This window comes from Lolium rigidum, chromosome 5 (genome assembly GCF_022539505.1).
Source record: "Lolium rigidum isolate FL_2022 chromosome 5, APGP_CSIRO_Lrig_0.1, whole genome shotgun sequence".
NCBI lineage: Eukaryota > Viridiplantae > Streptophyta > Magnoliopsida > Poales > Poaceae > Lolium > Lolium rigidum.
Window position 1 is genome coordinate 86,510,288 of NC_061512.1, and position 14,500 is coordinate 86,524,787.

Genomic DNA, 14,500 nt, shown 5'->3' on the forward strand with positions numbered 1-14,500 from the left:
TTCGGTGTCCCTGCGGGAGAACTTCTTGGGTTCCTAGTCTCAGCAAGAGGGATTGAAGCTTATCCCGAAAAAATCCAAGCTATCGTAACAATGAGGAAGCCAACAAAGTTGAAAGAAATACAGCAATTAACTGGGCGAGTCGCAGCTTTAAGCAGATTCGTCGCCAGGCTGGGAGAAAAGGCGCTACCGTTTTACGCCTTAATCAAACAAGGGGAGAAGTTCCAGTGGAACGAAGAGGCAGATAGAGCCTTCGAGGATCTCAAACGCACAATTTCGACACCACCAATCTTGGTGGCGCCAAAAGAGAAGGAACCACTCCTGTTGTACATTGCGGCTACACCCCAGGTGGTCAGTACGGCGCTAGTTGTCGAAAGAGAAGAAGAAGGAAAACTCCATGGAGTGCAGAGACCGGTATACTTCATCAGTGAAGTTTTATCGCCTTCAAAACAGCGGTACCCGCAGTACCAGAAGCTAGCGTACGGAGTGTTTACAACCGCAAGAAAATTGCAGCACTATTTTTCGGCGCACCCGATAATAGTGGTCAACGAGGCGCCTTTATCCAATATACTAAACAATCCAGAAGCTACAGGTCGTGTCTCCCTTTGGGGAATAGAACTTTTCCCTCGGGACATCACGTATGAAAAAAGAAAAGCAATAAAGTCGCAAATTCTATCAGATTTCATCGCAGAGTGGATGGAGCTGCAAAATACAGGACCCCCAGATTTATCGAGAACCTGGACTATGAACTTCGATGGATACAAAAGGTTAGAAGGAGCTGGAGCAGGCGTGATATTAATATCACCTGAAGGCGACAAATTAAAGTATGTCTTACGGATGACGTTCCCAAACGCGTCTAACAACGAGGCAGAATACGAAGCTCTTATACATGGGATGAAGATGGCGAAGGCTTGTGGCGCAACTCGACTAAAAATCTTTGGCGACTCACAATTGGTGGCACAACAAGTCATGAATCAATGTGATGCAGTCAATGATAGCATGGTGGCGTACAAGGAAATGTACAACGAGCTGGAGAAACTGTTTGATGGATGCGAGGTAAACCACATCAGCAGGTTAAGCAATGACGAAGCCGATGTTCTTGCAAACATCGGGTCGCAGTGTCTCGCGATTCCTCCCGGTGTATTCTTGGAAGAGATAACAGAGAGATCCACAAAGCCGAAGAAATCAAAAAAGAAGGAGAAGGATGAAAAATCCTCGTGGGCTGCGCAAGAAACACTGGAAGAAGAAGAGGAACATGATCTAGTACTGATGGTACAAATCCCATGGATGCATGCGTACATATCATACATCCTAAGGAAAACAATACCCGGCGATCCAGTTGAAGCAAGGCGAGTTATTCGGCGTTCCAAAGCTTTCACTGTGATCAAAGGAGAGTTATACAAACGAAGTATCTCGGGTGTGTTACAAAGATGCGTTACACCCGAAGAAGGAAGGACAATCCTAAAGGACGTGCACGAAGGAATATGTGGTCATCACGCGAGCAGTCGAGCTATTGCAGCCAAAGTTTTTCGAGCTGGATTTTACTGGTTGACAGCAATTGAGGACGCGAAGGAGATAGTGCGAACTTGTGACGCGTGCCAGAGATTTGCCGCAAAGACTCACTCTCCGGCAGCGGAACTAATGCCAATACCCTTATCTTGGCCCTTTGCTCAGTGGGGTCTCGACATGGTGGAAAAGTTACACAAAGCCTCGCCAGGAGGATACGAGTATATGCTTGTCGCTGTCGACAAATTCACCAAGTGGATAGAAGCGAAGCCGATAAATTCACCAGATGCGGCGTCGGCCATAAAATTCGTGAAGAGCATTGTTTTTCGATTTGGAGTACCTCATAGCATCGTCACGGACAATGGCGAGTAACTTCACATCCAAGGAATTCAAGGCGTATTGTGCAGAGGTAGGTATCAAATTGCACTTCGTGTCAGTCGCGCATCCTCAAACCAATGGCCAAGTCGAGAAAGCCAATGGTATCATCTGCAATGGCATCAAGAAGCGTTTGTTAGGGCCACTGGAATAAGCTCGACATACTTGGCCAGAGGAGCTGCCGAGTGTGCTATGGAGCATCCGAACAACACCAAATACAGCGACACAGGAGACTCCGTTTTTTCTGGTCCATGGAGCAGAGGCAGTGCTGCCGATAGAAATAGAGCACGATTCTCCGAGAGTCACGGAATACAATGAAGAAGCTTCCAGGAGAGCATTCGAAGACGGCGTCGACGCACTCGATGAAGCTCGAGACGAAGTATTGTCAAGGGTCACTAAATATGAGCAAGACCTGAAAAATTACCACAGTCGACGTTTGCGACCAAGGTCCTTTCAGGTTGGAGACTTAGTTCTGTGACTCAATCAAGATCGTACTGAAAAACTTGAGTCGCCATGGCTTGGCCCTTACGTCGTCACATACGTAATCGAAGGAGGAGCATACAGGATCAAAGATAAGAAGACAGGGGTTCCCGAGAAAAACCCCTGGAACGTGGCGCAGCTAAGGCGTTTCTACGCTTAGTGCCGAAATATAGCTCTCCTTGTAAAAATACAATGTACTGAAACGCCCGCGAGTTTTCAGACGCACTCTTTTCCTTTTTCGGGGCACCGAGTGGGGCCGGAAAAGGTTTTTAATGAGGCGGGCTCGCGGTGCTGCAATATAATAAAGATAGTGGAGATATATATCCTTTTTTCATCGACACACTTGGGGGTTTACGCCTCGAAGTTACAATATATATACAATATAGATGAATCTAACTGACCAAGATATTTCGCCTTGGCACCAAATACCTCGCCAAATAAAAAGAAGGTACAAAACAACAATCAAAACAGAGCAAAACACTCGGGAGCTAGTACCCGCAAATATAGTATATTCAATAAGAATTCGGTTGCCTTGGTTTAAAACCTCGCATACACAATAAAGAGATCCACCATCGAAACACTCGGGGGCTTGATGAAGAAAAATAAATACATTTGTTGGCTTTACAATATAGAATATGTTTACAACATACAAGATGCAATTCCTGAGAAAGTTCGACAAGTTACAAGAAGAAATATCAATTCCTGCCTAATATACTATCTATGGATAACCCTTTGTTATTTGCAGCAGTTGTCGTATGTTCGGCATAGCTTCCTTTGACAAAGAATTCAGAGTCCATCCGAAGAAGCTCGTCCATCATTTCCTCGGCTACAGGAGTTACAATATCATTGATCTTGTCGATGTTCCTTTTTCTTTTCGACTGCTTGGCCAGGCACTTGGAGACAATCGTCGTCAGGTCTAATTTTCGGTAGCAGATCTGTATCATAATCATGGCGAATCTTGCTCCGGCAGACAGTTGAGCTCGCACAAAATTATGAATACGAGGAGCATCCCAAATTTTTCCATCAGACCAAGAAGAGTATCGGGTGCCTCGTTCCGAGGAAACATCGTCTTGTAAACCAGGGATAAGGTCCTGGTGCAGAAATCAAGGAACTCGCGAACCTGACAGGCGTGGTCTTGAAACCTGACAATCTGTCGGGTACGTTCGGGGTGGCCCAGAAAAGAGAACCATGGTCAAGAGAAAGGTTAACGAGAAGATTGGTCCTTGTGTTTACCCATTCGTCTTCGGCAGCAGCGTCGAGAAAGGAACCTATTTGGCGACGGCACAGGAATTTCAACATAAAAGGACATAGCAGGAAAACAGAAGAAGTTTTGATTTCAGAAAGCATACCTGACATATCTGCACTGGCTTCATTCATCAAATCGAGCATAAAATTCTCTCGAGTGGTTGCCTTTTCAGCTTCAGAAATGGCGGCTTCCTTAGCAGCTATGGCTTCTCGAGCTTCTTGAAGTGCAATTTTCTCTTTCTCGGATGCCTTGCGAGACTGCTCCATCATTACAAGTGTTTGCCTCTTCGCATACTGAAGCTGCTGACGGAGTTCTTCCAAGTCTTGCGATAAATTCTTATTCGAGGAATCTTCACCAAGTTCAGTATTAACAAGCGCTTTCTTCGGGCGAGAAAAAGTAGGCAAAACATCGGAAGGGGCAGGAGTTGGAGTATAGTTATCGAACGTCAAGCCGAAAGAAAAGGCTCGGCATCAATCATCAAGCAAAGATAGAATTCCATTAATTCTCAGAAGTATTTACAAGACATTACAATGGAGAAAGCCCTAACAAACTAGTGGGGTAGGCGTCGCCAAAGATACTTTGGTGACAGCATCAAAAGAACAAAAAAGAAAGGGTGATCTACTTGACCTCCGGCTTGGATGCGCTTGGAGCAGGAGTTGGTTTAACACCAAGGAAGGAAAGGATTGGCTTTGAGGGAGGCTTGGCAGTTCTAATTAAAGATTGCCATTTCTTCGTTTCCATCTCCCCTATGTCGCCAACCTTGGTCCAGTCGATGTTTTGCTAGCTATTAGCAATCAGCGCGATGGTGCCTTCAACGCCAATCTTCAGGCCCTCTTGGCGAAGTTTGAGCCCAAGATCTTCCGGCACGTTGAAGGCTTTGGCAAGAGCAACGAAAGTATTGGGCTCCTCTTTCTTCGGGAAGAAGTAGGGGAAAAGCTTCGACGATACCTGCCTCGGCGTCGGCCAAGGCCTTCGCGTGCTTCATCCCCATGAATTTCAAGAAGAGTCAGCGCGTCGAGCAGCTCGTCGCCTTCAGGACCATCCACTTCATAGTCTTGATGAGTTCTCCCTGAAGATAAACAAAGGGGAGCTCGTAAATAACGTGCTCGGAAAATATGAAGTAACCCGAGAAAAATAGTAGGGATCAAAACACTTACTAACAAAACGTCGACTCTGTGACTCCAGACGAGTGAGGATTTCTGTCTCTCGAGCAGATTGCTGTTCTATATTCTCGCTCAAAGAGGTTTCCGCGTCATGAAGTCTTTTTCGAAGATCTTCGACAGCGGCAGCATCGTCTTCAGCTTTCTTACGGGCCTTTTCGCTCTGCTCCAACTTGGTAGCAAGAGCGTTAGCACGCTTATTGGCTTCCGCAAGTTCTCCTGGCAAAATAAGCGACAATCAAATATTATGACAAAAATAGTGGAGCGCATGCAACAAAGGAGGCGGATGAAGATAGTACCTTCCAGCTTCTTGGTATGATCACGATACCCGACGAATTGGGTACCGAGATGGATAAATTCCTTCATTAAAGGCTGAAGAGAGGACCAAAAGGAAAAGAAGTAAATATAGCTAGTCTAGATTCGACAACATATCGCAAGAAACAAAGGAGAGATGAAAGTACTGAAAGGCTCGGAACATGAACAAAAAAGAGAAGACTGAAACACTTACATCATCTAATGAAGGTGTCGAAGAACTACCAGGGAACATGATGGGTTCCTTGGATGGCTCGACCCTTGCCCTCTTTGGCGAAGAGGCACGGGGGCTTGCAGGTGGAGTCGAATGCTCGACGTTTTGTTGAGGAGGCGAAGTTTCCTCCCCATCACGCTGAGTTTCGGACACAACTAAAGTACGCGATGTACTCGTTCGAGCAGCCGCGTCAATAGGTTGTTCTTCTTCTTCGTCATCACTACAATAAAAATGGCGACAGTATAAGAAGCAAAAAAGCTGAGAAACGTTAAAGAGCAAAAAAAGTAAGGAGTAACTTACGAGCTGATGAGGGCATCGGTGTATGGATTGAAAGCTGCCTTCCTATCTGAAGGATCAGCTTCTTCGACTTTGGAGGTGACGGAATCCTTGACTTCACTCCTTTTCCTCTTGTTCTTTGCGGAAGCAGGAGGAAGGGAGTGTGTCGAAGCAGTGGCTTCAGACTCAACATCTTTTTCAGAAGAAGCCGCGGATCTGTGAGAACCCGCGACTTCACTGTCAGGGCGCGAGGTGCCTTGGTTGTCATCATCGACAACGGTACGGTCTTCAACTTCTCCACCCTCAGGAAGAGGAGGAAGAGAAGTGAGAGAGGGATGGTTATGAGAAAAAGAAAGAGTGCCGATAAAAAAAAGAGGGAAGTTATGCAGAAAAGCTAGCAAGATAGTAGTCGACAAATAATAAAACTCGAAGAGACAACATAGCAACCAAAAGGAAAATTACCTCGGGAAGGGGATTGGCGCCACTGTATGGCGCAACGCGGCAAGAAGTAGGAATGTTGTCCTTCTTGCTAAGCTTTGACATCCTTCGGATCAGTTTCTCCAAGTCCTTCACAGGAAGATCTTTGGAAATTCTCTCGACATCTTCATCACCAGCATACATCCAAAGGGGATTTTTGCGAGCTTGCAGAGGCTGCACTATAATCCTAAGGAAGTACGCTGTGATTTGGATACCCGACAATTCCTTGCCGCGGGTGTTCTGGAGCTCACGGATGCGAGTCATCAGCGCCTCTGTCGCCGATTTCTCTTCTTCGGTAGCTTCAACATCCCAGGAACGGCGGCGAAGAATCTTGGTTTTTCCGTCAAAGGGAGCAATGTTGTACTCCACTGAATCAGAGCTCTCTTCATGTATGTAGAGCCATCTCTTGCGCCACCCTTGGACAGAATCGGGGAATTTGACGTTGAAGTATTCGACGTCAGGACGAACACAGATAACGACGCCGCCGATGTTATAGGCGACGCCGTGGGCGCCATTACGGCGGATGCAGAAAATGCGCTTCCACAAAGCCCAATTAGGATGGACTCCGAGGAAGCACTCACACAGTGTGATAAAAATCGACAGGTGGAGAATGGAATTGGGCGTCAGCTGATGCAGCTGAAGCCCATAAACAAAAAGAAGACCACGGAGAAACTCGTGGATGGGGGGAGAAAGACCGCGGATGAGATGGTCGACAAAACTGACCCGATACTCCATTGGAAGTGATGGGTAGCTTTCTTCCTTGGGGAAGCGCAGCATGTTCTCCTTCTTGGTGAACCCCAGCTTCTTCAGCAGGTTCATATCTTGATTGGAGATCTTGGATCTCTCCCACTCCAGATCTTCGGCGGCCATCTTTGACTCCGGAGTGCTGTGCCTAGTCAAGCAGAGGCGAGGCGGCATCAATGAGCTTGGCGGCAAAGGGTGTGAGTATGGCTGAGCGCTGGAAGCAATGAGAGCAATGGAGGATCTAGCAGAGGAGAAGCAGAGGTGCGGCGTGAGCGAAAGGACCAGAGGAGGAAGACGACACCTTTATATAGAGGAGCGGTGAACCGTGACGCCGTTGCATTGAAAGATTGCGGGACAGATGGTGTACACGTGGACAAGGGGTAAAAGGTAATTTCATATAGACGAGAAAGCACAGCAGCTACAGTACGTGCGCCAGGAAAAGCGGAGGACGTGTGTCCCCCACTTGCGCGACGTGTCAAACCGGTACGAAATTTGAGCCCACAAGACAGAGGGAGAGAAGTTCTCGCGTTTTCCCGATACAGTAATCGTGGCTATCGTCAGCAATGATATCACCTTGGTAAGAGAAAATCTCGGATACGACAGTTTGTAAGAATGGCGGCAGCAGAAGATTGTTTCGAGAGCTTTTGAACAAATACAAGTTTTTGCCCAAATGCTCGGGGGCTACTTTAGAAAAAAGAAAAATTCGAGTATGACAAAATAGAAATGTCGAGAGCCTATGACCAAATGCAAGCATTCGTTCATAGCCTCGGGGGCTACTCCCATCGGGAGCGCTGGTCGCGCACCCGATAAATATCAAAAGTTCGAGAAAGAATGAAAATATATTGACATGAGGCAATAAAGTGTTGAGCCTACAACCAAGCACAAGTCCTTGGCTGTAGCCTCGGGGGCTACTCCCATCGGGAACGCTGTTCGCGTGCCCGATGAAATTATTAAAAAAAAAGAAAGAGAGAAAGAGAGAAAGAAGAAAAAAGAAGAAGTGAGCATATTTCGAGTTATACAAATAAATCTACATATACTCCCATCGGGGAGGCAAAATAAGTCATACATTGACTCGATAAAATGTGCTATTCCAGCAGCCGAAAAAGCACTCGACAATATATTCTCAGAGCGCCAAAGTAGCGAATAATCTCTGAATGCCGCAAAACATTGCGAAGGTAAGACCCCAGATCCGTTCTGAGCGGCGTAGCGCCGTCTCTGACGTCGGTTTGCTACTTTTTTCCGTATCAATAGATACGAAGAAAAATCCTAACGGACGCGTTAGGTACCCGATAAAATATGACTGGGGACTCGACAGAATGGTAAGACCTTAAGCGGCACTCGTCGAAGTTTACACCGGTATCCCGAGATCATGTCCGGGGACGTGATCTTGAAGTAGGTTTTTGCGGATTACCACTAGAGCGGTTAACTAGTACCGATCCGTCAGATGAACTAGCCCCAACTACCATTATCCCTGTACAATATAGAATTGCATATTTAAAAGATATGTGATAAATTCGGCAGATGTATTGAATGGTTAAAGTTGGAGATTTTCCCTGACTTTGCAATTCAAGCAAAATCTCGGGGGCTACTGACATAGGCATCCCCAATGGGCCTGCCGAAGATGGTACCCGGGGTTTATTGAAGGCCCATGACCCGAAGAACAAGAAGATTCGGAAGCCCAAGATACTGTTAAGGAAAGTTAGAGTTGTATTAAGAAACCATACTTGTAATCTTGCGGGACGGGTCAGAAACCCTCTCGGACTTTGTAAACTTGTGTATTACGAAACCCTTGGCTCCACCTCCTATATAAGGGGGAGTCGAGGGACAAAGAAAGGATCGAATTTACTGTCAACACAACCCTAGTTTTATATTCATCGAGTACTTTTCGGCTGAAACCTTCGAGATCTACTTGCCCTCTACATCCAACTAAACCCTAGTCTACAATCTATAGGCATTGACAAGTTAATACCTTGTCAACTAGGGATAAAACATCAATGCTTTGTCTAAGAATATTTGTGTTGATTACATTACGCACCATACTTAATGCAATTGTCTGTTGTTTACAACTTAATACCGGAAGGGGTTCGGATGATAACCTGAAAGTGGACTTTTTAGGCATAGATGCATGCTTGGATAGCGGTCTATGTACTTTGTCGTAATGCCCTGATTAAATCTCATAGTACTCATCATGATATATGTATGTGCATTATTATGCCTTCTTTATTTGTCAATTGCCCAACTGTAATTTGTTCACCCAACATGCTATTTATCTTATGGGAGAGACACCACTAGTGAACTGTGGACCCCGGTCCATTCTTTACATCTGAAATACAATCTACTGCAATTGTTCTTTATTGTTCTTCGCAAACAAACATCATCTTCCACACTATACGGTTAATCCTTTGTTTACCGCAAGCCGGTGAGATTGACAACCTCACTGTTACGTTGGGGCAAAGTACTTTGATTGTGTTGTGCAGGTTCCACGTTGGCGCCGGAATCCCTGGTGTTGCGCCGCACTACACTCCGTCACCAACGACCTTCACGTGATCCTTGACTCCTACTGGTTCGATAAACCTTGGTTTCTTACTGAGGGAAACTTGCTGCTACACGCATCACACCTTCCACTTGGGGTTCCCAACGGGCGTGTGCTTTACGCGTATCAGATTTCTGAAACCAAAAACAGCAGAAAACAGCAACTGGCTTTTCGGCATCTCGTCAATAGGTTAGTGCCGGAAAATGCATAATAATGACATAAAGTGTGTATAAAACATGTGAGTATCATCATAAAAGTAGCATGGAACATAAGAAATTATAGATACGTTTGAGACGTATCAAGCATCCCCAAGCTTAGTTCCTACTCGCCCTCGAGTAGGTAAACGATAACAAGGATAATTTCTGAAGTGACATGCTATCATAATCTTGATCAATACTATTGTAAAGCATATGAGATGAATGCAGCGATTCGAAGCAATGGTAAAGACAATGATTAAACAAGCTGAATCATATAGCAAAGACTTTTCATGAATAGTACTTTCAAGACAAGCATCAATAAGACTTGCATAAGAGTTAACTCATAAAGCAATAAATTCTTAGTAGAAAGCTTTGAAGCAACACAAAGGAAGATATAAGTTTCAGTGGTTGCTTTCAACTTCAACATGTATATCTCATGGATAATTGTCAACATAAAGCAATATAACAAGTGCAATAGGTAAACATGTAAAAATCAATGCACACAGTTGACACAAGTGTTTGCTTCTAAGATAGAAAGAAGTAGGTAAACTGACTCAACATAAAGTAAAAGAATGGCCCTTTGCAGAGGGAAGCATGGATTACTATTTTTGTGCTAGAGCTTTTCATTTTGAAAACATAGAAACAATTCTGTCAACGGTAGTAATAAATCATATGTGTTATGTATAAGACATCCTATAAGTTGCAAGCCTCATGCATAGAATACCAATAGTGCTCGCACCTTGTCCTAATTAGCTTGGATCAACACAGATTATCATTGCATAACATATGTTTCAACCAAGTGTCACAAAGGGGTACCTCTATGCCGCCTGTACAAAGGTCCAAGGAGATAGATCGCATTTGATTTCTCGTTTTTGATAGATCTCAACAAGGACATCCATACCGGGACAACATAGAAAACAGATAATGGACTCCTCTTTTAATGCTTTAGCATTCAACAACAGATAATATTCTCATAAGAGATTGAGGATTAGTGTCCAAAATGAAACTTCCACCATGATTCATGGCTTTAGTTAGCGGCCCAATGTTCTTCTCTAAGAATATGCATACTCAAACCATTTGATCATGAAAATCGCCCTTACTTCAGACAAGACGAACATGCATTGCAACTCACATGATATTCAACAAAGGTGTAAAAGTTGATGGCGTCCCCAGAAACGTGGTTACCGCTCAACAAGCAACTTATCAGAAATAAGATACATAAGCTACAATTTCTTTACCACAATAGTTTTTAAGGCTATTTTCCCATGAGCTATATATTGCAAAGACAAGGAATAGAATTTTAAAGGTAGCACTCAAGTAATTTACTTTGGAATGGCAGAGAAATACCATGTAGTAGGTAGGTATGGTGGACACAAATGGCATTGTTTTTGGCTCAAGGATTTGGATGCACGAGAAGTATTTCCTCTCAGTACAAGGCTTTGGCTAGCAAGGTTGTTTGAAGAAAACTCAAGTATAAATTGGTACATCAAAACTTACATAAGAACATATTGCAAGCATTATAAGACTCTACACTGTCTTCCTTGTTGTTCAAACACCTTAACCAGAAAATATCTAGACTCAGAGAGACCAATCATGCAAACCAAATTTTAACAAGCTCTATGTAGTTCTTCATTAATAGGTGCAAAGTACATGATGCAAGAGCTTAAACATGATCTATATGAGCACAACAATTGCCAAGTATCAAATTATTCAAGACATTATACCAATTACCACATGAAGCATTTTCTGTTTCCAACCATGTAACAATGAACGAAGCAGTTTCAACCTTCGCCATGAACATTAAAAGTACAGCTAAGAACACATGTGTTCATATGCAACAGCGGAGCGTGTCTCTCTCCCATACAAAGAATGCTAGGATCCGAGTTTATTCAAACAAAAAAAAGCAAACAGACGCTCCAAGTAAAGCACATAAGATGTGACTGAATAAAAATATAGTTTCACTAGAGGTGACCTGATAAGTTGTCGATGAAGAAGGGGATGCCTTGGGCATCCCCAAGCTTAGATGCTTGGGTCTTCTTGAAATATGCAGGGATGAACCACGAGGGCATCCCCAAGCTTAGACTTTTCACTCTTCTTGATCATATTGTATCATCCTCCTCTCTTGACCCTTGAAAACTTCCTCCACACCAAACTCGAAACAAACTCATTAGAGGGTTAGTGCATAATTGAAAATTCACATATTCAGAGGTGACATAATCATTCTTAACACTTCTGGACATTGCACAAAGCTACTGAAAATAATGGAACAAAGAAATCCATCAAACATAGCAAAACAGGCAATGCGTAATAAAAGGCAGAATCTGTCAAAACAGAATAGTCCGTAAAGACGAATTTTTCTGGGGCACTTAACTTGCTCAGATGAAAAAGCTCAAATTGAATGAAAGTTGCGTACATATCTGAGGATCACGCACGTAAATTGGCAGAATTTTCTGAGTTACCTACAGATCGACGGGGCTGCTAAATTTCGTGACAACAAGAAATCTGTTTCTGCGCAGTAATCCAAATCTAGTATCAACATTACTATCAAAGACTTTACTTGGCACAACAATGCAATAAAATAAAGATAAGGAGAGGTTGGTACAGTAGTAACAACTTCCAAGACTCAAATATAAAACAAAAGTGCAGAAGTAAAATAATGGGTTGTCTCCCATAAGCGCTTTTCTTTAACGCCTTTCAGCTAGGCGCAGAAAGTGTGAATCAAGTAACATCAAGAGATGAAGCATCAACATCATAATTTTTTCTAATAATAGAATCATAAGGTAACTTCATTCTCTTTCTAGGGAAGTGTTCCATACCTTTCTTGAGAGGAAATAGATACTTAATATTACCTTCCTTCATATCAATAGTAGCACCAACAGTTCGAAGAAAAGGTCTTCCCAATATAATGGGACAAGATGCATTGCATTCAATATCCAAGACAAAAAAATCAACGGGGACAAGGTTATTGTTAACCATAATGCGAACATTATCAATCCTCCCCAAAGGTTTCTTTATAGCATTATTAGCAAGATTAACATCCAAATAACAATTTTTCAATGGTGGCAAGTCAAGCATATCATAGATTTTCTTAGGCATAACAGAAATACTTGCACCAAGATCACATAAAGCATTACAATCAAAATCATTGACCCTCATTTTAATGATGGGCTCCCAACCATCTTCTAACTTCCTAAGAATAGAAGTTTCGAGTTTTAGTTTCTCCTCTCTAGCTTTTATGAGAGCATTTGTAATATGTTTTGTAAAGGCCAAATTTATAGCACTAGCATTAGGACTTCTAGCAAGTTTTTGTAAGAACTTTATAACTTCAGAGATATGACAATCATGAAAATCTAAACCATTATGATTGATGCGTGCAGTTGACACACGTCCGTTGGGAACCCCAAGAGGAAGGTGTGATGCGTACAGCAGAAAGTTTTCCCTCAGTATGAAACCAAGGTTATCGAACCAGTAGGAGTCAAGGAACACGTGAAGGTTGTTGGTGACGGAGTGTAGTGCGGCGCAACAACAGGGATTCCGGCGCTAACGTGGAACCTGCACAACACAATCAAAGTACTTTGCCCCAACGAAACGGTGAGGTTGTCAATCTCACCGGCTTGCTGTAAACAAAGGATTAACCGTATGGTGTGGAAAATGATATTTGTTTGCGAAGAACAGTAAAGAACAAGTATTGCAGTAGATTGTATTTCAGATGTAAAAGAATGGACCGGGGTCCACAGTTCACTAGTGGTGTCTCTCACATAAGATAAATAGCATGTTGGGTGAACAAATTACAGTTGGGCAATTGACAAATAGAGAGGGCATAACAATGCACATACATGTCACGATGAATACTATGAGATTTAATCAGGGCATTACGACAAAGTACATAGACCGCTATCCATCATGCATCTATGCCTAAAAAGTCCACCTTCGGGTTAGCATCCGCACCCCTTCCAGTATTAAGTTGCAAACAACAGACAATTGCATTAACTATGGTGCGTAATGTGATCAACACAAATATCCTTAGACAAAGCATTGATGTTTTATCCCTAGTGGCAACAGCACGTCCACAACCTTAGAACTTTCTGTCACTATCCCAGATTCAATGGAGACATGAACCCACTATCGAGCATAAATACTCCCTCTTGGAGTTACAAGTATCAACTTGGCCAGAGCCTCTACTAGCAACGAGGAGCATGCAAGAACATAAACAACATATATGATAGATTGATAATCAACTTGACATAGTATTCCATATTCATCGGATCCCAACAAACACAACATGTAGCATTACAAATAGATGATCTTGATCATGATAGGGAGCTCACAAGATCTAACATGATAGCACAATGAGGAGAAGACAACCATCTAGCTACTGCTATGGACCCATAGTCCGGGGGTGAACTACTCACACATCAATCCGGAGGCGATCATGGCGATGAAGATTCCTCCGGGAGATGATTCCCCTCTCCGGCGAGGTGCCGGAGGCGATCTCCGAATCCCCCGAGATGGGATTGGTGGCGGCGGCGTCTCTGGAAGGTTTTCCGTATCGTGGCTCTCGGTACAGGGGTTTTCGCGACGAAGGCTATAAGTAGGCGGAAGGGTAGGGTTGGAGGCGGCGCGGGGGCCCCACACCATAGGGCGGCGCGGGCCCCACCCAGGCCGCGCGGCCCTGTGGTGTCGGCGCCTCGTCGCCCCACTTCGTATCCCCTTCGGTCTTCTGGAAGCTTCGTGGAGAAATAAGACCCTGGGCGTTGATTTCGTCCAATTCCGAGAATATTTCCTTTGTAGGATTTCTCGAAACCAAAAACAGCGAAAAACAACAATCGGCTCTTCGGCATCTCGTCAATAGGTTAGTGCCGGAAAATGCATAATAATGACATAAAGTGTGTATAAAACATGTGAGTATCATCATAAAAGTAGCATGGAACATAAGAAATTATAGATACGTTTGAGACGTATCGGATCACAACATAACAACCT